We start from the raw sequence: 22,023 nt of genomic DNA, 5'->3' as shown, positions 1-22,023 counted from the left end.
CCAACATGGTCTTCTGCCTTGCCCCAGGCCCGGCAGCAACAGGGCCAGGCAACCACAGACCAAAACCTCTAAATCTGAGCAAAATCAAACCTTTCTTCCTTTTAACTTATCTCAGTAGTTTGTTATACTAACAGAAAGCTGACTAACACTATCAGAAACATCACTGTCCTAGCCAATAGTGTGAAAACAAAATGAGAAAAAAGAAAACAAAATGGGAAAAAAATTGCATAAGTTACTCTTCTTTAAACTTTCTCTTTTTGTTAGGTCTTTAGAAAATAGCATTACCTAATTGACCAAAATATAAGCATTTAAAATATCAGTATCTACATAAGAGACAACTGTGAGGGCTGGCAATTAGGATTGTGAGGTTTTGCATTCATGATGCAATGGTGAGCAGTTCTGAAATACAAGTAGAATGTTTGCCAAGTGTAACACTTTTTGCACATCAAACCAGTGGTATACAACTCTAAGTAGTTATTTCTCACTGTGTGTCTGTAGGGTGGCTGGGGACTTGATGTACTCGGACTAGGCTCCATTGGGCTGTTTCTAAGATGTTGGTTGGGGTCAGGGTTGTTCCACATGTCCGTTTTCTGAGACTTGCATAGGACTTGTCTTCTGTGAGGACAGAAGTGTAAAGACTATGCAGAAATGTTCAGTGTCTCTTAAAACCTATATTTGGAATTGACATGTCATCATTTCAGCTCACATACCATTGACAAAGCAAGTCAGTGATCAAACTCAGTATCAGTGTGACAGAAAAGTCCCTACTCTTAAGGGAGAATGTGGGATGGGAGAGGGAGGGAGTTTGTATTAAAATTACCTAGTCTACCATAGTGAGAAACTCCAAAATATTAGTAAATAATTATTCCTATTTAGCTAATTCTTACTCAGGGAAATAACTAAGAGGCTACGTTTTAATTTTAAATTAATTTTAGACTACAGTGATCCTGTTTATTGCACCTTCATAGTATCACTACCTCCTAATCATTTCCCCCTTCTCATAGCTGCTTTTGAAGCCATTTCTCTCATTGATCTGAATTAATTTGGGAGCCTCAGGGTTGTCACAGTTACTGTTTTGGGCAACAAGACAGCCCCAAACTGAGTGCTTAGATCAGCAATAATCCAAGATCTGCAGTTAGGGCCAAACTCAGCTGAGCAGGCTTGCCTCTGCTCCTGTGGCATGTGCTGGGGATTTCAACTGGGTGCCACAGGATACGCTTCTAAGATGATCTGTTCACATGCTTGGCACATTTGTGCAGGCATCTGGCCTGGTGCTAAGAAGTGGGGACCATGTGGGTCCTCTGTGGATTGCTTGGAATTCTTCATAGCATGGTGGCTGAGTTGCAAGGGTGAGTGTATGAAGAAATAGGATCTGAAAAAAGTTGGCAGAGTGACTCAAGTGGTAGAGTGCCTGCCTAGCAAGCAAGAAGCCTTGAGTTCAAACCCCAGTGCTGCCTGCCCCCCCCAAATTTTTTTCACTTAGAGTAACAATACAGTATAATATTGTAATGTAAAAGTTGGCAGTAATTTACCTAGAAATGGGAAGATACAATACAATTTTGGGATATAGAATAAATTTCAAATTAGTGGAGAGAGATATCTTGTTCTTGGAAAGCCAGCATACTAACACACAAATGTAAGTTTTGTTTAAATAAATGATATAAAACTCCTATCAAAACTGGAAAATATGATGTAGTGATTCTGAACTTCATCTAGATGAATGAACCTATTAATTCTCCTGGAATTATAAGAATCTTTATCAGGGCCACTTGCCATTTCAAGCATTATACAACATTGTAAATCAGTGATAATTGAATAGTGGTGTTGAATATAGCTAAATCAATGAATAAAGTTTAGAGACTCTTTTTAGACATGTGCATCTACTAATTTAGAAATGTGATAAGATTGGTATTTCAGATTGGTAGGATAAAGATGAATTATTCAATAAAAGGTGTTGGGACACCTGCTTAGTCATCTGGAAAAAAAATAAAGCAGGATTCCTACCACATCACCCATGTAAAAGTAGTTCTAGGAATCAACATTGTGAATATGAGAATTCATATGTGAGTATGAATGTGAGAAAAATACAGATTGTTACAATCTTGTGGTGGTAGAGGGAGTGTATCTCTAAGTAGAGAACATGAAAATAAACACACACATTTTAAAAGCATTATTTTCATCAAAAATTTTTTGGTATAATGGAAAAACACTTTAACTTATTGAGAGATATATAGTATACTTGGTAAATATTTGCAAGGTATATGATCACCAAAGGACTGGTGTCCTTAAGAATCAAAGAGCTTCTAAAATAGATTCATAAAATCTTATCCATAAGTGAACATCTTTGCAGGCAAACCTGCTAACAATTAAAATACAAATTAAGCCAGTAGTGGTATATACATGCTGAGTAACTGGAATGACAGATCAAGCAAAGTCAGGATTCTGGAACTGGTCATAATGTATATCCCCAGTACAACAATAATAATAAAAAAAGAAAACTGAAAGGTAGCAGAACAACAGCAGCAAAAGATTCTGTAACTGGTAATGTTGTGGGTTAGCAAAAATATCATTTCTTCTCAAACTGTGATGAAGGCTCATGTTTCCCACTCTGTTTTTGACTGTTTTGTTAAAATATAGTGAAATTAAACAAGAAAATGAAAACTATACAAAATTAAATCTCAAGTATGCATGAAAATATGTGTATATGCATGTATGTGTATATTTTTATATGTATATATATATATACATATATATATACACAAAATGGTTCATCAGACATAAAATTACTCGTCCAAATTGCCATAAATGTTTTTATTTCTGAATGTTTACTCCTAATTTCTGTCCCTGTCTCATTGTGGATCGGTAATCAACAGTTTGTCATCTGGCATCATTCTATAGACCACTCTGTGAATAATAGTACTTTATTGTGCTCATGGAGCATACATTGGTTCAGAATTTCTGAAGGGAAGATTGGGACTATGCATAAAATTTTAAATGTGCAAATTGTTCTTTTTCTAGGAACTTAATGTAAGGCTATGATCAAATAGTTGTGTTAGATGGTTTATTTCCAGCACGTTTGGTGATAGTGAAAACAGTGGAAGCGAATATCCTTCAGGAAGCTAATAGTTGAATAGTTATGTATGGTAGCATCAGACTGTGGAATATTGTGTAGTCATTAGAAATAGTTAAGCAAATATATAATATTTTTTATTATAGAAAATCTCAAATACACGCAAAAATAACAAAAAAAATAGTATAAACACATCCAACTTCAGCTATTACCTATTCATGCCTGATCTTGTTCTGCCACCTTTGTATTAAATGTGCATTTATTTGTACAGAAATATGATCATGACCATTTGTAAATAAAAAAAACGGCAGGCTTATAAAGGAGCACTTATTTACTCACTCAGCAATTATGGATTGTACTCCTGACTCGTTCTAAATGCAGGAACTTTCTAAGTGAATTTATAAAGCTAAAAAATCTGATTGAAACATTGAAAAAAATCATAATTATAGTATATAATTACTGGTAATTATTTCAAAGAAAAAGGGGACTAGGAGTCATAGGGCATGTTATAGTTTTAGGAAGATGAATGTGAACTTTGAGTCAAATCCCTAAGTTGGTGAGTTCTCTTTGGGGGCAGGCCTCTCCAGGCTGCTGGGAAGTAGGAGATGGCAGATGAAAACACCCTAAGGCAGAAGTGAGCCTGTCTGAAGAAGAGCAGGGAAGCTGGTGTGACTGGATCAGCCAAGAGGAGAGCATTGTGGGGACTAGGCAAAAGTGAGGGGCAAAGCACTAGGGATCTTATAGGCCACTGCAAAGACTTTGACTCCTATTCTGAATGAAATGGGGGTCCATTGGAGGGATTTGAACCCAAGAATGGTATGATGTTGCTTATTGAGAAGATTCACCTTGGCTGCTAAGTTCAGAATAGACCACGAGGAGCTAAGTCCAAAGGAGAATCAGATAGGTTATTGTGACAAGCAGGGAAGACATGGGTGATACGGATTTGAACAAGGCTTGGAGGAGTAGAGATGGCTGGATGGGTAATTTTAAAGGTACAGCCCATAAGATTTGCTCACGAATCACTTATAGGGTATGAGAAATGAGAGGTGAGGAGGGAGGTTCTATGATTTATGGACTCTGCAACTGGGAGATGGAGTTGCTATTTATTAAATTGGAGAAGACTACACTAGGAGAAGTTTGGCCGAGAAAGCTCAGTAGTTCATTTTAGATCTATAATACTTGAGATTCCATTAGAAGTCCAAGTGAAGATGGATATAACTGGTAGTTGGTTGGATATGAGTGTTTGGAATTCAGAAAGAGGTCTGGGCTGAAGATACATAAATATGGGAGTTGTGACTCTGGATGAGGTCCCCAAAGAAGTGAATGGTGACAGGAAGCTAAGAGGTCTGAGGTATGACTTTAATAGCAGTTACTCTTAGAAGGGAGATCAGAAAGAATCAATATTAAAGATCAGGGATAAGAGAAAAGTAATGAAGTAGGAAGAAAACAAGTACATAGTGTTTTGGAAGCCAAGTGACAAATATTTCAAGTAGGGAGGAATAATAAGAGGGTTATCAAAGAAGATGAGAATTGAGATGTGGCCAAACAGGATCCTGATACAAAAGTTGGAACAACACAGCATACTATCTTGTATTTCTTGTTGGTGTGCGAATTGGGAAGCGTGGAGATGATGATGGCATCAATTACTATCATTTTATAAATTCAAAAGAACAGTATCTTCTTGTTTTGTTGTCAGGAATGACAAATATATACCCTACCATTAAAATTGGATATAGTAGCCCCCAAAAAACTAAAATTACTACACAACAATGTTTTACATATTCTATGGGATAGTTTAATTTAATTACAAAGCTGGTTGATGCATATTCAGTTGCCCAAACTTAGGATATTTGTGAAGCAGAAGCCTACTGAGAAAGTAGTCAATTTTGGGAGGGAGTGAGAGAGAGGGAGAGGGAGAGGGGAGAGACAAAAAGGAGAAGGGGGAAAAGAAGAGAAGGACAGTTGAAGTAGTTACTTAGGAAAAGCCAAGATCCTGGTAAACTTTATTGAGTTCCAGAAATGTAAAATGCTTCTTGACTGCTCCCCCACCAAAAACAGCTAGCTGCATTTAACAATAACTTTTTCATGAATAGACTTGAAAACATATGCATTTTTTTGAAGCTGAATAGTTTCCCCATACTTATACCAATATACCGTTATTCCCTTCAGAGCCAAGTGTCTTTAAGTCTTAAGTCTTAAGCCATAAATGTTGATAAAATGGTGGTATTTTCTCTGGCCAGTTGCTTTGATTAAAAAAAAAAAACTGTCAAACTTCTGGTCCTTTCTCTAGGAAATATTAATAAAAAAATAAAAATAAAACTCAAAAAACATACTTTTAACAGTTTCCCTTTTTAGAAAGGAAAAATATCACTATTTTGCTGGTAGAAAATTCATGTGGAGTTCTAATGCACAAATTTGGGAAATAAAATGATTGCCTTTTTTTTTGGCAATGGGGTAAAGTGATTACTTCCTGACTTAATAAACATTCCCCCTTCCCCTTATACACAATACACATATTCTAGTGATTATCATATTAGGAAAACTGGGCCCAGATAGAATAACAGGAAGATTTTTTTTCTGGCATCAGTCCGCATGCAGAACAAGTTGAAGTGCACAGATGGAGTAAGTTCATTCTCACATAAATATTATCTCTTTGTTCTTGCCAGGGCTGAAACACAGTCATTGTCTTAATTAACTCAGGGAGTTTTCAGTTATAGGTCCAAAACCTTAGTCTCTGGAAATTGTCCTCTGGCTTTGTATTGTCTCCAAGTAGCAGTATGACCTTGCATGGACTACTAAACCAATTTAGGCCTCAGAATTGGGAACAATGTGTGTGGAAGGCAAATTGAACTCTTCCTTATACATACTATGTTCTATGAGTCCAGGGCTGAACTTTATGGACAAGTACCAACAGACAAGGTTCACAGCTTTTCTAGGATTAGTAAGTGGATGTTTTACTGAACAACACTCTACTTTTTTCAATGTGTTAATTTGTGGAACATTTTGAAACAGCACAGAAGGTGAGTGCACTGTTCAAGGTGAATAGCCTTTCAACCCTATTGTTTAGAATTTTAGTATTTTTTTTAAAAGCATGTGTAATAAAATTATAGTTGAATAACATATGCAAAATATATATCTGACTGAAAGAACCTTTCCCTGATAAAGTTTTATTTTCACTAAATCATCTTTCAAAATGATACATACATTTTGTCTCATAAGAATATCTTGCAAGCTATGATTTTCCTCCATTTACACTGTCTCTTGTGGGGCAAAATACAGAGACTAAACAGTGTTTAGATTGTCTTTACACATTTAAAATTTCTCCTGAAGCCTGCTGTGTAATGGTTGGCATCTGAGAGAATAAACAGGAAATTAGTGAGGCCAAGATTGGCCTTCATCTTTTGCCAGGGTTGGACTCCTTGCTTCATTTATTTTCATAGGACACTAGCAAGCTGAGTTGGTCTTTTATAACTAGTCTACATGTGGCAATCTACAGATTGTCAGATCTTTCTACTCTCTCCAACTTAGTATGTTGGCATTTGAAGTACCAAATTTACTTTTCATCAGTGAATAATGGTTTAAAATAAAGAAAGTTGAGCAGTATGGCATTTTCATCCTCCTAAAACATTTCATTTTTTTCTAAATGATGAAAGTAACATGTGTTTTTTGTAGGAAAAAAATGCTGCAAACACACAGATCACCACTTTTGACATTTAGCTGTCATTTTCTCTAGTCTTTCATCAATGTCTATATTTACCTGTATTCTTGAAGTAATCATTCAATTTATGTTTAACAAACAGTTCCCAAGAGGAGTGTCTAAGAATGCTAATAGGTGTTTTGGGAATGCAGAAGGGCTTGGCATGTTTGGAAAACACCACACTGAACACTGTTAGACTGAGGAGGCTGAACCTCCTCAGAGTGCGCCCCGACTGCCCTTTGCCTGGCAGTACTGGATGCAGAGCCAGCTTTGGTAGTGCACCTGCTAACATTGCACAGGGGTGGTCTGCAGAGGGCATGTGGGTTTCATTTGTTTACTGTTTGTTTATAAAGTTGAGATCACCCACTTTTTAAACCTCTCTTTTCTGTGTAAAACATTGTGAATGTTTTCTACTTTAAAACTTTTTTTCCAAAATTTTTCTTTCCTTCATTGTTATTTTTGAAATTCTTCTATTTATAAAAGTTCTGTTTATAAAGCTAGGACCTAACTCAGGTGACAGATACTTCAGCCCCCTGCAGTGATCTTGAAAGGTTCTGAGGTATAAAATGTTTATACTCATTAGGTTTCTACTTTTGCCCACCCATTCTGACAAAAGGCTGCTAGCTCGTGAATTGGGTTCCCAACGCCACTACTGACTTGTTTGCTGTGGAAATGCCTAACAGAAATAGGTTTCTTTGAATGCATATGGATCCTTTTCTCTTGTTGGTGGATAGCTCATTTGAGAATATTTTACTCATTATATTATAGGAATAGTCTGTTGGAGAAGAATGGCCTGCCACAACTAACTCATGGAACTTAGGGATTTTGTTCCAGACAGGAATTATTACTTTAATTTAGAATGGTGTATTGTTTTCTCAATGTATTTTTCCACTATGAAATAGATAAAAATGTATACTTAAAATTCCTTTAAGTCCATCGATGGAAAGAATTACTGTTACTTTTCCCTCAAGGCTGATGATCTAAAAAAAATTTTTTTTGAGACTGGTCTGGTATAGGTAGTGCAGGCTGGCCTAGAACTTGTTATGTAGTCCAGGCTGGCCTGGAATTTGTGGGATTACAAGCATGTGCCACCATGCCTGGATTTCTAAAATATTCTTCTATAATTAAAGACAAACATATTTGCTTCACATTTAAACCATATTAAAAGTGGGTCCTTATTTTGTATGTTTCTTTTACCCACTCTTTATTTCTGTTATCACAAAAATGTCCTTGAGTCTTACCACTTCACAGCAAAATAAAAATATTGTCTATTTGAAAGTGTTAAGGAACCCAGGAGAAAGCCTTTTAAACTCTATTTACCTTAATGAACAAGGATTTCAATAAGTTTTGGAAACTCATTGAGATTAACATTTTTCTCTTTATTGGTTGATTCAGCCTAATTGGTAGCTATAGTTATCAGTTCCTTTGGGGTAAGGGATGTATCTTTTAAATATTATAAAACACTTTGTAAAGTTCTATGTTTTATAAACAGCATATCTGGGCTAGGCCTGGAGCAATTCATAGACTGTTCCCCAGTATAATTTCTGGGCAAGGGTACTGCTTAAAGATGGCTGAAAAACATAATGTGTACTTCTGGCCTGGGGATTCCTTACAGAGAATATGCAAATTTCTCCAAGGGAAACTGAGTTTACATGCAAAGCTCTCACTATAATTATAACAATTTCCTCCTCCTTTTTTTTTTTAATTCAACTTCTCAGTGTGCTAAGTATAAGGTTTTTCCCATTCCACAAAGGCAAACCTTGCCAAAGGAATTGACTGCTGAAAAACCTCATGCCAGTTCCTAAAGCAGCAACAATGAGGCATTATAAGATTTGAATTGCATCAGTGTGGGGCTGGGGGCAGGGAATGGTGATCCGGTATGCCTTGATATCAACTTATGTGAGCATGCAAGGTGCCATCAATTGCTTATACTTAATAGAAAAATTAAAGGACTCATTAAAGGAAAAGTCAAGTTTGGTAAAAGCAAGTTTTCCTTTTTTTGAGTGCTGTGCTTTCCAGTTTAAATTGTCATAAAAATTAAAATGCCTGAAATGTTACAGAGTCAGAACTTTCTGCTGTTTTAGTTCATGAGCACCTCCCAGAATTGCTTCCTCAGATAGCAACACAAAACACTGGCAATCCCCCAAGAGAACATTCTTTGAGGACCTCGCTGGTAATGGGGAAAGAGAACTTCATGTTCTGATTGTGCAAAGTGCAGACAGCCTGTGTAGTCTACGTTTTAAGGCTGCTGTTGTCTTCCATGTCAAGTATTAGTATTTTATTGTTATTTTTCTAGCTGTGTTATAGGTGGGAACATCCAAATAAACAGCTTTGTATGTTAGTCAGAAAATACAAAGCATTGGTACATGATGGGAAGTGGAATCACATATTACCAGAGAAACTTTAATTACTTTTGTGGATTATGGTTCTCTAATAATCAAAATTGTTAAAATGCTTAATTTTATTTGTTTTTTTAATAGCCCAAGTTGCTAGATAATCAAATATATCAAATTGCTAAAAGAATATCAAATGTAATTAAACTTCCATTTGATTCTGAACAGCTTTTGTTGTGCTCCGGTCATTATCAATATTGCATTAATGTGAAATTCTAGTCATTTGGTGTTTCTGTTAATAGAATACCAAACACACAGACTCAGGTAGGTTTACCTTGCATTGTATTGCCTGCAGCTGGATTGAAAGGAAAGGCCTGAGTTAAGCTCACAATGTGATTTTTGCCCAAGATGAGATGTCTAATCCAGAGTAACTTGCTACTGTCAAGGCACAAATTACTGAGATGATTTGAGACTGACAGAGGACCGAGTGAAATGAGGTATTCTGCAGATGGGTGATGTGATGCAGATGCCAAGATCAGGGAACGGAGAGGAAGGCCATGATGATGCTTTGAGCTGGGCCATGGCCCAGTTGGTGTAGCATTTGAAGAAGTCAGAAAAAGAAACAGAGGTGGGTATGAATACTGAGTATGTCAAGGAGGGTGACATAATGCTCACTGCGTTTAGAGGAAATGTTAAAGATGTAGTATTATATTACAAACTCCCAGTCTTCCCCTTTTTTCTATCTTATATTAAGCGAGGAAGTGAGTGATGGCCGTAACAGGTTTAACCAGAGAAGAAAGAATGTCCAGTTCTGTTTGTATATCCTGGGAGAGGCCACTTGGAGCAGTGGCTGCTTATGGTCACTTCCCCAGCCCCCTTCAAGAAGGCTTTCTGAAACCATTTGTGGCAGCTGAGGAGAATTAGCATAACTTCCTAACATACCTGAGTACTGACATCTTCCTGTCCAAGCATGCTGCTGTAAATGGATACGCTTCCTTCTGATGGCCTTGAGCAAGTTCATGTTTACAGGACTGTGCATTGTTCTGTTGCCTGGAGAACATGAGCTCTGACAAGAGCCTTTGGTGGCTACTGTTTGGCTATGAATTCACCCTCATGACCTTGAGCTCCACAGGATAGCTGGGCACCACACTCCCTTCCTGGCTGTCATATGTGCTGAGGTATTAGCTCTGCATAGTGCCCTTTGTGGATCTTATTTTGCTTGAACAAAGGTGAAGAACTTTATTTTATACTTTCTTTCTCTCTGGTTACTTGCTAATTTTGAGAAGTGAACCTTATTCCAAGTGTTGGTTCCTCCACTGAGAACAGTGAGTTTATAGACTACTTTAAAATTTCCATAAATCTTTTTTATTCATTCTGTAAATCCCTAAGTAATAAATTGGAATCAGAATAGTCCTGATGGTTCTCATAGAAATTGAAGTGTGGTGAAATTTTTATTTAAGTATATGAGGTATTATATCTTATTTAATAATGAAAGTACCTCCACACTATCATGCTCTATGAATAATAGAACATTTAAAAAGCTTCATACCGTATAATTAAAATGTAAATTATGTGAACCTATTCATTTGATTTGTATTATTGATGGCCTTGAATCTCCTTCCTCCTAATGAATACTTGCGGGTGACAAGCTGCTGTTTAGCATTAATAAAGTTTACCCTAAATTACATTTTTAAAGGGTGATTTTTAGGCTCTAAACTTGGTCTTTTATACTTTCTTCATCAAATATTTAATATCTCTTTAAAAGTGAAATAGGAGCTTGGAAGATAGGAAAAAAATCATTCATTATCTCAGTACTCTAATAACACCTTTTGTGCATTTCTAATTCTCCATATGGACTATGCATTTTTATAGTTAAAATGTGACTATATACATTATCTTCGCTTATAATTACTTAAAGTAGCATTTCCAATGTTGTGCTCCAGATATATATGTATTTGTGTATAAAGCTTTAAATCTTTTTGTGAAAGAAAAATCTAAAATACAAATATATTAGTGTCTAATTCAATTCCCTAACTCCACTCCATTTCTCTTCCCCCTGAAGAAATTGTTCTCAGGGTTGTATTTTTCATTTGTTTATATTATTGCATTCTTACTCATGTATATGCCCATTATACATTGTATATGTATAAGAGGTGTGTATACATGCAATGTATACACATTGTGTCTACATATATATACATACACATACAGTATTGCTCTATGTTGTAAACATTCACAAATCTGGGCTGGTCATGGTGGCACCCGCCTTTAATTTTAGCACTTAATAGGCAGAGGCAAGAGGACTGCAAGTCCATCATCCAGGGCTACAGCCTGCACTACATAGCAAGATCCTGTCTCAAAAAGAACTAACCAAATAAAGCAAAAAAAAAAATTCACATATCTTGGATGATTTTAGCTGCTCAATCTTATTCCATTTGTCATGTCTAGGATGAGGCAGGGACTCCCAGGGAACAGAATTGGTGTAGGCCTCTGCCCTTGGATTCAGGGAGGTTACATGATTACCTGGTCTCAACCTGAATATAGCTTTATAAAAACTGTTGGTATTTGGTAGATTTAGTCATCAAATGAATTCTAAAGAAAAACTTGTCAAGTTCTATGAAAAAAAAGTGGAAATTTGACATGCATTATGTGGAATCTGTAGATTAAATAATGAAAACCTGAGTCAAATTCAGATCAAAATCAAGATTTCATAAAGGGTGATTTATAATGAGAGGATATCCTTTACTGAAAGATCATTGATACCTGAACGGTTTCAGTTGAGTGTCACCTTTATTAAGGCCCTCATATTTGGCAGTGAGATTATGAGAAAAATAAAAAGACAAAGTCCTCAAGATGTCTGAAGACTGATGACACCCTACTGTATCATTGGTTTTATGTGTTATCGAAACAGCTGTGTGTATCATGGATTAATTATCCCCAGTCTAAATTTTATTAATATTTAAAAACATAGATTCAGACTAAGAGCTGCCAGTGTGATTGTGGACCATCCAGTCACGTTTTATTAAACACATTTTATGGTCACGTAGCCTCATGCTCAGATGTGAAGAGTAATACATATTTTTCCTAGTGGTCCTTTAATGTGTATTTCTCCAGGCTAGATTTTTAACTCTCCTGAACAACCTTCCAAGTATGATTCTTAAATTTTTCTGCTGTATTTTAGGTACATTGAGATTTTAAATGATATCCAATATGGTCGTTCCTTCGTTTTCAACTTATAATTGGCAAGTTCCCATAGGAAAAAATCATTATTGGTGCTATAAAAGCATTTCTTATCTGTCACATTTGGGAAATGAAAGTTTCGTAAAGGTCAAAAGAAAGTGTGCCCCCAATTATGACGATGACTTGTACATCACAAATAGTTTAATAGCTTGGAACCTATCTTAGTCTCCCTTATGGTGTAAAAAGGGACAGAAAAAAGAAAAAAAATCACCATGTAGTTTTTAAGGAGAATGAAAAAGAGCATATTAAAAAAAATGATCTGATCGACATCTGCCTATTAGATTCTTTGTAATTTGGAACTACTTAAACTACATCAGCCCACAAGTTTATTAGTTAACCTTTATTAATTTTTCAAGGTTAATGTCTGCATAATGACTTGAAGATAATTAAAGACTTGTTGGCAACCATCTGTTAGTGTTTACTCAGTAAGTTTTATAACTCATCTTGTAATATTTCCTAAGGAGATTTCACTGCCACCAAACCAATTTTAAAAACACAAACCATGCCCCTTCCTTAAATGATGCATGAATTCCTTTTCTTAGTCTTTCAGCACATGACAGCCTATTAGGGAGATCACCTCATGGACCTCTAAGAAGCCCAAGTGTGTTTGTAGACACTGTCAAGTGTGGGTGGTGCCAACCTCACATCATGACATGCCTTTCCCTCTTCAGCGATATTCTCTGGCAGCAGTCTGCTGCTTGCATCTATAATAATTATTCCTCTCCAGGTGCAGAGCTGTGGGTGCTGCTTTAAGGAAGATGAATCAGAATTCTTCTGATTCTGATCTGCCTGACATAAGGGAGTGAGCAGTGCTTTTCTGAGCACTGACTGTATGCAGGCTTCCTTATTGAAGGATCATGCACAAAGCCATGTCAGATGAAAAGGTGAATTTGGGAGGCTACAAGTCTCTTTGGGGATTCTTCATCCAGCCCCCCCTTGACATACTTGTTTTCCAAACTTCTTTCTGTCAGCAACAGCTTGATTTTCTCTTTCTCTCTCTCTCTCTCTTTGTGTCTCTCTCTGTCTCTCTGTCTCTGTCTCTCTCTGGGGCAGGGGTTGAGATAGGGTTCAGCATGTAGCCGGCTGGCTTGGAACTTATAATCATCTTGCCTCAGTTTCCTGAATGCAGGGATTGCAGGTGTGTACTGCAATGTCTGACTCTTCCATGGTTTTCATTGCCTGCAAAATTCCTTAACTAGGCTGTCAGGAAGCTTCTCTTCCATCTCCCTCTTAGCCTTAGCTCCATGCCAGATGGTCCCTAAGAAAATGAGCTGCTTTGCTACTGTATTGCTACTTTATGTTTACCCCCACACCCATGTGCCCTCACTTCAGCTGCCTTTTGTTCCATATGTGTGAACCCCTGTTGGCTCTCACTTGAATGCTGGAATGGCTCATGCCCTAATTTCACCTGGATGATCCACCTGCATTGACAGTATCTGGTCTCTTTAAACATCTCTAGAAGTTCACAAAACTTTTCCTTTGAAGGCTTTGTCTGTATACCAGTGTAGACACTGTCCTTTAATTTCCCAGAGGCAGCGTGGCACCAATCCACTCTCCTGTGTCCCTATGGTATCTAGTGAGCACTTGGCATTCTCCCAACGGGTGGATGAGTACTTCTTGAACTTCCATAGTCCCTGGCTTGGGACATCTCCAGCTTTCTCGTCTTTTGCTATTTTTTTGTGCAGTAACCACCATCTGCAATCATACCTCCTTGATTTTGACTTCTCCACAAGGCTCTGGGTTCCTTTTGGGTATTGCTGCACCTGTTCCCTAGTTTTTGTCCTAATTTCTCATCATTTCCATGAACTGCTTCTTTCGAGTTGCCAGTTCTCTTCTCTTTCACTTCAGTAACATAGGCCAGGACCAGATATGTGTGGTCTAAATGTGGGAATTGGTGTGTTCATAGCATTTCCTAGCACAAGTAGGCCAATTATTGAACACACCGTTTTAAAATGTGCTGCTAGAATATTCTGAAGTCCTTTAGAGAGAAATTTTGTTTTCCTGCAAAAGGAAAAGATGAGTCTACAGAGGAAGCAGCACTTAATTAATTAATTACTTTGATTATTTCTTTATCTTATTTGCTTATTTTTGTGGTACTGGGTATTGGACCCAGAGCCTTGCACATGCTAGGCAAGTGCTTTGCTTTTGAGCTACATCTCCAGCCTGAAAACTGTGTTTTAATATAGAATTTTGAACAAAATGTGTCCAACATAGGCAGCTCTGACCAATATGGGTAAATGTCATCAGGCTTAGAATAGTGATGTTTGTAATTATGGAAATTATTTCAATTTTCCACTTATTTATATTAAGGTGATCATATTTAATGTTTATTCCTGACATTAAATTTATGGTTTTTGATCTAAAACTTGAGAGAATTAAATGAAAAATATTATAGCTTTCAGTTTTAATTATCAGTAGTGTTTCTATTTTTTTCCTCATGACTTTCGAATAGAAATGTTATTTCTTTAAATATATCTTTTTTATTCGTGCTATGCCAGAATTAAAAATTAACTGTACTGTATGTTTTTTTTGTTTCCCTGATTGTGGGTAGACTTGTATTTTAATAGTTTAGTAGTCAATGATAATTCTTGATATTTACCAATTGGAATAGAGATGAAGGAATATAATTGTATTTAAATGTTTTTTTTCTGATTGTGAAATGGTGCTTATTGTAGTTAATTTAGAAAATTCAGGAAAACATAAAAATGAAGGTCCCAGTTGTTTACCACCCCCACAAAACCATCACTATAACTTAAGGATATATATGCATTACATGTAATATATTGTAATTTAAAAATTAAATTGGGATGGCATTGAGCATATAATTTTCATCCTTTTTTTTTCTTGACATTGTATTGTGATTACTTCCAACCTAACTTTCCTTATGTAATGTACTTAAACATGGCTTCTAATGGATGCATACTTTTAAATAATGAATACTATTACTTATTTCAGGAATCTTCTGTTACTGGGTATTTAGGTAATTTTTTTTGTTTGTTTTGTTGTTGTTCCATTGCTTTAAAAATCATTTTTGTTCTTCTTTAAGATGTGGATATTTAGAAATTGTTATATCATAGTGTATTTCACAGGAAAACACAAATTAATTAGATGCACACCCTTGATTTAAATAAGCAGTATTTCAGACATTAGAAATAAGATTAATTTTGTTTGATGCAGACATTAAAAAATAAAATGCTTATAAGGAAAAGACAGTTTTACTTGCCTTAATGTTGGCCCAAGTTTGGAAATGAAAACATTTATAGACTATTAGCTCTGATACTTTACCCTTGAGACCACTTGTCGTAATGAGCTGTCAATTATTGTGCATCTAAGTGTAGTTAAAGGGACCATTGGGCTTGCAGTTTAAAAGCCAACATTTATAAATGTGCAAGAATTGAATTATAAATGTGGTTCAATGAAGAGCTACTGCATCATGTCCTGTCTGGATGCGCTGCCTGGTCTCTGAAAGATTTTAGTGCCCATTAAAAAAATAACAATCAGTTGGGTATACGGCTGCAGACATTTTATGTTATTACAGTATAGACTGGAAAAAATTTTAAACCAATAATTATGGGCCAGTATTTCTCTATTAAACATGCAAGGAATTAGTTTCAACTGATACCTTGGAGTGAGCAGAGGATAAAAAGTGAAGGTATTTAGGAGTGTCTTGTCTTCATTTATGACTCAGTGAAACTAAAATGTATCAAAAATGTACATTCTTTATTACCTGTTTATCATTAGTTTCTGAACAATGCATGCCATTCAAAATCTATGTACTTTGCTGCAGCTTACTACTATGGCTTAACTGAGCAATATTTCACATTTTTTTGTGATACCTTTAGTTTTGAATGCATCCATTCTAAATGATCACTTTACAAAACTCCTGGAAATTCTTTTTTTTTTTTAATTTCAGCTGTTTAATTTTATCTTGTTCGGAAAGGTCAATATTTGCTACATTAGAAAACTCCCTTAAATTTTATTTTCTTCTTTTATTTTTTAATCACTAAAGTAATGCCTGCTTGTTGGAAGAAAGCAATACAGATGAGCAAGAAATAAATATAATACTCAATTCCACCTTCTCTCTTCAATCTCTCATTCTTCTCTAGAAGCAATCATTAATAACAGTGTGGTGACTATTTCTCCAGACCTTTCATCCAAACTTTTACAAAAATAGGTAGACAGGTAGGTAGACACTGATAGATTTTCCTATATAAATTAACTCATTTCTTCCAAATAGTATACATAAAGCAGTGACACAGAAATCTACGACTGTACAGTGAATATAAACAACTATTACAGTATATAGCTTCCATGAATAGGAGTTGGCAGCCCTTTCCTATAAAAAGCCAGAAAGTAAGTATTTCTGGTTTTGTGGGCTGTATTGTTTCTGTTGCGACTATTCAGTATTGTAGCTCCAAAGCAGCCACAAACAATGCCTAAATGAATGGGCATGGCTGAGTCCCAACATACCTGCATTTACAAATAACAAAATGTGAATTTCATACAATTGTCATGTGTTTATGAAGTATTATTCTTTGTATTGTTCCCCCCGCCATTTAAAAGTGTGGAAACCAGTCATTGTTCATGGACTCTACAAAAGCAGATGGCAGACCTGATCTGCCTCTTGGGCTCTAGTTTGCCCACCTCTGGTCTGGAATATTTAAAAGTAGAGTGCTTTTAATAAGTAAACAGTGAAGCAGGATTGGCGAATTAAAGCAGATCAACAAAGAAAACACCTTTTTTTAATGGAATAGTCACTTAACATTTACAGTGAATGAAAATGAATGCTTCAGAAGCAGAGGAGAAGAGAAAGGTGAAGGGTGGGATTATGTGGGTCCAGGGCTGGAAGATCAAAGGGGGGTCTTCGTGAAATTGTCAGTTCCAGACTCCCTTGGCCATTCCTCAGGTGGAAGTAAATGTTCCAGATCCTTCTTAACACTCCACTTCCTGTGCAGACTTCTGTTTGCCTGCATGGTCTTCTTACAGTGGTGGTTGACAAGTGCCGTCTTTGTAATTGATGGTTTTGTATGTCCTCTGAATTGGATTTTTTAAAGTTTATTAATTATAAAGCATATATGTTTCTTAAAAGAACATGAAATGGAAGTATTGAACATTGCCCAGGAATCCTGTTACATTTAAGCTCCCAGAGTATATGTTTTATGATTTATGGTGGCCCCGCTAGTGTATTTCAAGGGATGTTCTCTAAATGCCTGCATGTGATGCTCTTGACTTGATCCTCTTGCTAGGTGTGTCTCTTAGGGCAATTCTGCTTTCAGACTGGTGAGGACACTGTGATCCAGTTTAGCTGCCTTCTGGAGCAATCACTCATTTTAATGTAATAAAGGTAAAACAACGAGGCACCATGGGGATGCCTGTGAGGTTGTTTTTTTCTACTGCAATTTCAAAATATATCCTACAATTCATAAAATGAAAAGGCTTATGCTTCCTGAAAGAAGGGATGGTTATTAAGAGTTGTACTATCTGATTTTATGCCTCAGATGTGAATTAATGAAAGTGTGTGTGGTAAGAACAAAAGATGAATACGCTGTGTTTTTGTTAAAACCACTTGTCCCATATTTCATTTTGAGGTGGAAAGTAAAATAGTGTTTCACTTTTTTCCCCTATTGTGTAAGCTGACAATTTGGGTAATGAGGAATATTCTTAGATATACACTTATATTGTAAAAATAAATACAAACACATGTAAAATATAAATACCTATATGTTATTCATTTATAAAAATATGTAAAATAAAATGTAGACATGTATACATTCAGATGTATACATATATATTTGCACACACACAAATGCCCGAATGTAAAAAGAGGTAATAACTTTTATTCTTTAAATAGGAAGTTCATACTATAAAATTTGGAAAGTAGCTGCCAGCAGAAGAAGAAAGTAAAAGCATGTATATTTTCTCCATCCAGCCATGGGTACTCTTAGTATTTTGGGAAATACCTTCTAGTGTCCTATGTCTGTCTCTGTACACATGTGAATGATACTCTATTCAGCTATTTCCAGGACATACTTGCTGCTTGTCTTCTATGTCCAGGGCACGGTGTCAGGTACTGTGGATAAAGCAGTGAACAGAGAAATCTTCTCTTTCCCTGGAATGTACTGTGCTTTGGGAGTTGATAGACTTAATGCTCATATCACTATGTGTCTCTTGGGGATGAGTACTGGGAAGAAAATGAAGAAAAAGAAAGGGAGCCAGACGTTGGTTTTTCATGCCTTTAATCCTAGCTACTCAGGAGGCAGAGATCAGGAGGATCGCAGTGTGAAGCCAGGCAGGGCAAAATAGTTCGGGAGACCCTATCTTTGAAAAAAACCTATCACAAAAAAGGGCTGGTGTAGGCCCTGGGTTTGAAGCCCACTACCAGGGTGGGGAAAAAAAAAAGGAAAAAGGGGAAGAGAAAACCTGGGGTGTGTGTGTGTGTGTGTGTGTGTGTGTGTGTGTGTGTGTGTGTTGCATATGTAAAAGTAAAGATAGTGATGGAGTTATGCCACACTTGTGTAGCCTGCATTTTAAAATACAAAATATAGCATGAACGTTTTCTATGTTATTAAACATACTTCTAAACAAGCATCATTCTGAATAATATACTCTATTTTATATGAATGAATAAGGTTTTCTTAACTGGATGCCCTGTATTGTAAACTATTTTTTCTTTTAAAAAATTCTATTATAAGTAAGATTATAAGGAATATCATTCACTGAACACAGAATGTTTGTATGTCCTTAGGGTAAATTCCTAGGAGCCGAATTATTGCATAAAGAATAATCGTGTTAAAGCTCTTCGTGTGTGTGTGTGTGTGTGTGTGTGTGTGTGTGTGTGTGTGTAAGTTTTAGATATGGCTACCTCATAATTCCTCGTCTGCTTTTCCCTAGCGCCCTTCACTCTTACTCCCATAAATATGGAGTTTCAAATCCAAGCAAAAGTAGGTGGTAGTTTGCAAATTTAAAGAACCTTGCTGTGATTAACATACGGCTTTAGTTGTGACTTTTACTTTTTGTTTCTGAAGTCAGATTCTTATCATTGGTCAGGGGACTGATGCACTTATCATCACATCATTGCACAAATTCACAAAGCTCTGTTGTTGCGCACAAAGTTGGTAGGAAATGAAGAAAAAAGGACATTAAGCAGAACAAATCAGTAGCCTTGGAAATATAAGAGGGTCAGAGCAAGTTTCAACATGTCATTTCCTTTGCTTTTTTTTCTTTTTTTTTTGAAGTCAAAGAAAAAGCCAAAGACTATTGGGTAGCATTACAAAAGAAGCATTCAGTTTTGGGAAAAAATCAATTTATTCTTTCTAGCTTGCCTTATCATATGATAGATTTTCAAGTCCAAGCAATAATATAAAATTTATTATTTTAATGAAAATTTCCTACTTTGCTGTCATTTTGCACTAGTTTTCACATGACATCATCTGTAATATTTACTATGTAGTAACAATATCAATACACTCTAATAAAGCATCTCTTCTTTGTTAGATACCTTATTTCTTTATTTTAAAGCTTGAGACAGGAAAGTCTCCTAGAGGGCAGAGACATCTGAGCAGGAAACACGAAAGATAAGCAGTAGTCATGTAATAGTCTGGGGAGTGTTCTAGGTAGAGAGGGACTGTAAGTGCAAAGACTCTTGTGGAGGAATGAGGTAGACAAGTTTGAACAACATCGAGAAGGCCAGTGTGGCTGAGGCACAGTGGGGACAAAAGGAAAAAACATGGAAGTTTTAACACCAAGGCCCTAGAGGCTCAGTAGTTGTGACCCTTTTCAGAAATCATGCACAAAAGCATAAGGGCTCTGTTCAAGTGGCATTTCTCACACTCTTAGCTTTATTTGAATCACCTGTGAATCTTGTTAAAGTGTAGATTCTGAGTCAGCAGGTCCATGGTGGAGTCTGAGACTGTGCATCTCAAACAGATGCCCAGGGAAAGCCCATGCTACTGGTTCATGGACCATACTTTGAATAAGGAGGTGTCCAGAACATGGGCACAAAGCCTGCCAGTGACCTGTGCATCCAGAAGGCCTGTGACCTAGCTCTGTCATTGCATAGCCTGTTGGCTGGCAGCTAGGTCAGGGGAAAAGTTTCCACAGAGATCCTTTTCACACTTGGTACTCTGTGCTGTACTTCCTGAGAGCCCCTCTGCCATGACATCATAGATGTCTTCAGCTTTCTTCTTACTTACAGGTATGTTCTAAGTTTTCACTGGTGATCATGTATAGTTAGTATTATAATAAGAAAAAAAAGTGAATACAATAAACCTGCCTTATTTGCGGATTTAGTACAGGCTAAGGGTGGTGAAAAAAATAAATTTCAAAAACAAAAATTTAAGATTCTCTTGCGTGCATTGTTCAGTTCAGCTGATGTAAAGTTCAGTAAGTCCTGCATTACTATTAGTTATTTTTAAGTCATTGTGTGTTTTTCTGCATATTTCCCTGTCCTTAACTTTGTGAAAATCTGCCTCAACGAGCAGTAAGTGGTGCCCCAAAAGCAAGGTAAAAGAGAAAGTGTTTAAATTGAAGTGATAAGTGACAATTTGAGATTTGTTGAAAGGCAGCATCATAGGAAAAGTGAATCAAGCATCTGCAGCACAGCACTGAACTCTGTGCATCCTGAGCAATCACAGTTTGCCCTTAACTGTGGGCTCCTTGGAAACAGAAGTCCAGGGATATGAAGGGTCTGCTGCACATCTATTTTTAAAAGTAGAACAGCCTCCTACCTATTGACAGTTCTCCTGTAGTTACTCTGATCATACAGCACTCCTGGCATTTCCTTTTTTTTTAAATGATGAAATATACATAATACATCCTGTATTAGCTATTTTTTATTGTTTTGCTGGGTGAGGGTACATTGGGGGCATTACAAAAGTTCTTACTTTAATTCACTCCATCAATCTCCTTTACCCTCCTCTCAGCCCATTCCTGGGATAGTTTCAACAGGAAACTTAAGAGAACAGTTGAATGGCATTGAGTACATTGACACGGTTGTGCAACCATCACCCTGTTCATTTCCAGAACTTTTTCATTTGTAAAACTGAAACTCTATATCCACTGAGCAATAACCCCTCTCCACCATCCCTGGCAACCACCATTTTATTTTTTTCTCTATGATATTGACTATTCTATGTCTTCATAGAAGACAGTTCAGTATAGGCTGAACAGTCAATTCAACCCTCCTCAATTGAGGTAGGAATAAGTGTGTAACTGTCATCTCCCTTGCCTCTGGGATGGAATAAATGGAGAAGTGCCTTCTGCTGCACCACTCCCCAGTGTTCACCAGTGGGATCAGGACCCAATCACCTGTGGGATAATTTGCTTAATATTACATCATGTGTTGGCTTCCTTTCCTGGCTCATTTTCCAGTCTCCTACTGGTGTTTCCTAGAGTCACCTCCCAAATAAAGCTTCTAGTTCTTAAGTCTTGACTTTGGTTAGCCTCAGGGGAACCCAAAGTAAGAATGCTGAGAAAGTATCCCATGAGTACCTGTTTACACTTAAGATATTCTACTGTTGGAGAGTAATTAGTGAAATTTGGATATTTGTGGTAGATTCTTTCCCACTTCATTCAGCCAGATATTTAACCTGTTCACTTCAACATTTAAATCCTGTAACATTTTATACATAAAATATATTTTAAGGCTCTCTTTGCCTCTTTACTAGCTCAACAATGTATTTTCT

The 22,023-nt window shown here is 36.6% G+C and overlaps 1 protein-coding gene across 13 annotated transcripts in view; it reads left to right on the top strand.

Annotated features, from left to right (window-relative positions):
• The window catches only part of Plcb4 (phospholipase C beta 4), a 381,620-nt gene that overhangs the window by 36,094 nt on the left and 323,503 nt on the right, over positions 1 to 22,023 (top strand). The window contains exon 1 of one of the 13 annotated variants that reach the window (XM_074074357.1): positions 9,204 to 10,329. The exons of 11 other annotated variants lie outside the window; for them this stretch is intronic. The gene's annotated coding sequence lies outside the window, so the exon portion shown is untranslated. Of the gene's footprint in view, positions 1 to 9,203; positions 10,426 to 22,023 lie in introns of those variants that run through there. One more of the 13 variants, XM_074074356.1, reaches the window with a different exon arrangement.

This window comes from Castor canadensis, chromosome 5, assembly GCF_047511655.1.
Source record: "Castor canadensis chromosome 5, mCasCan1.hap1v2, whole genome shotgun sequence".
Lineage (NCBI taxonomy): Eukaryota > Metazoa > Chordata > Mammalia > Rodentia > Castoridae > Castor > Castor canadensis.
This window is presented reverse-complemented; position numbering and strand designations above follow the sequence as displayed.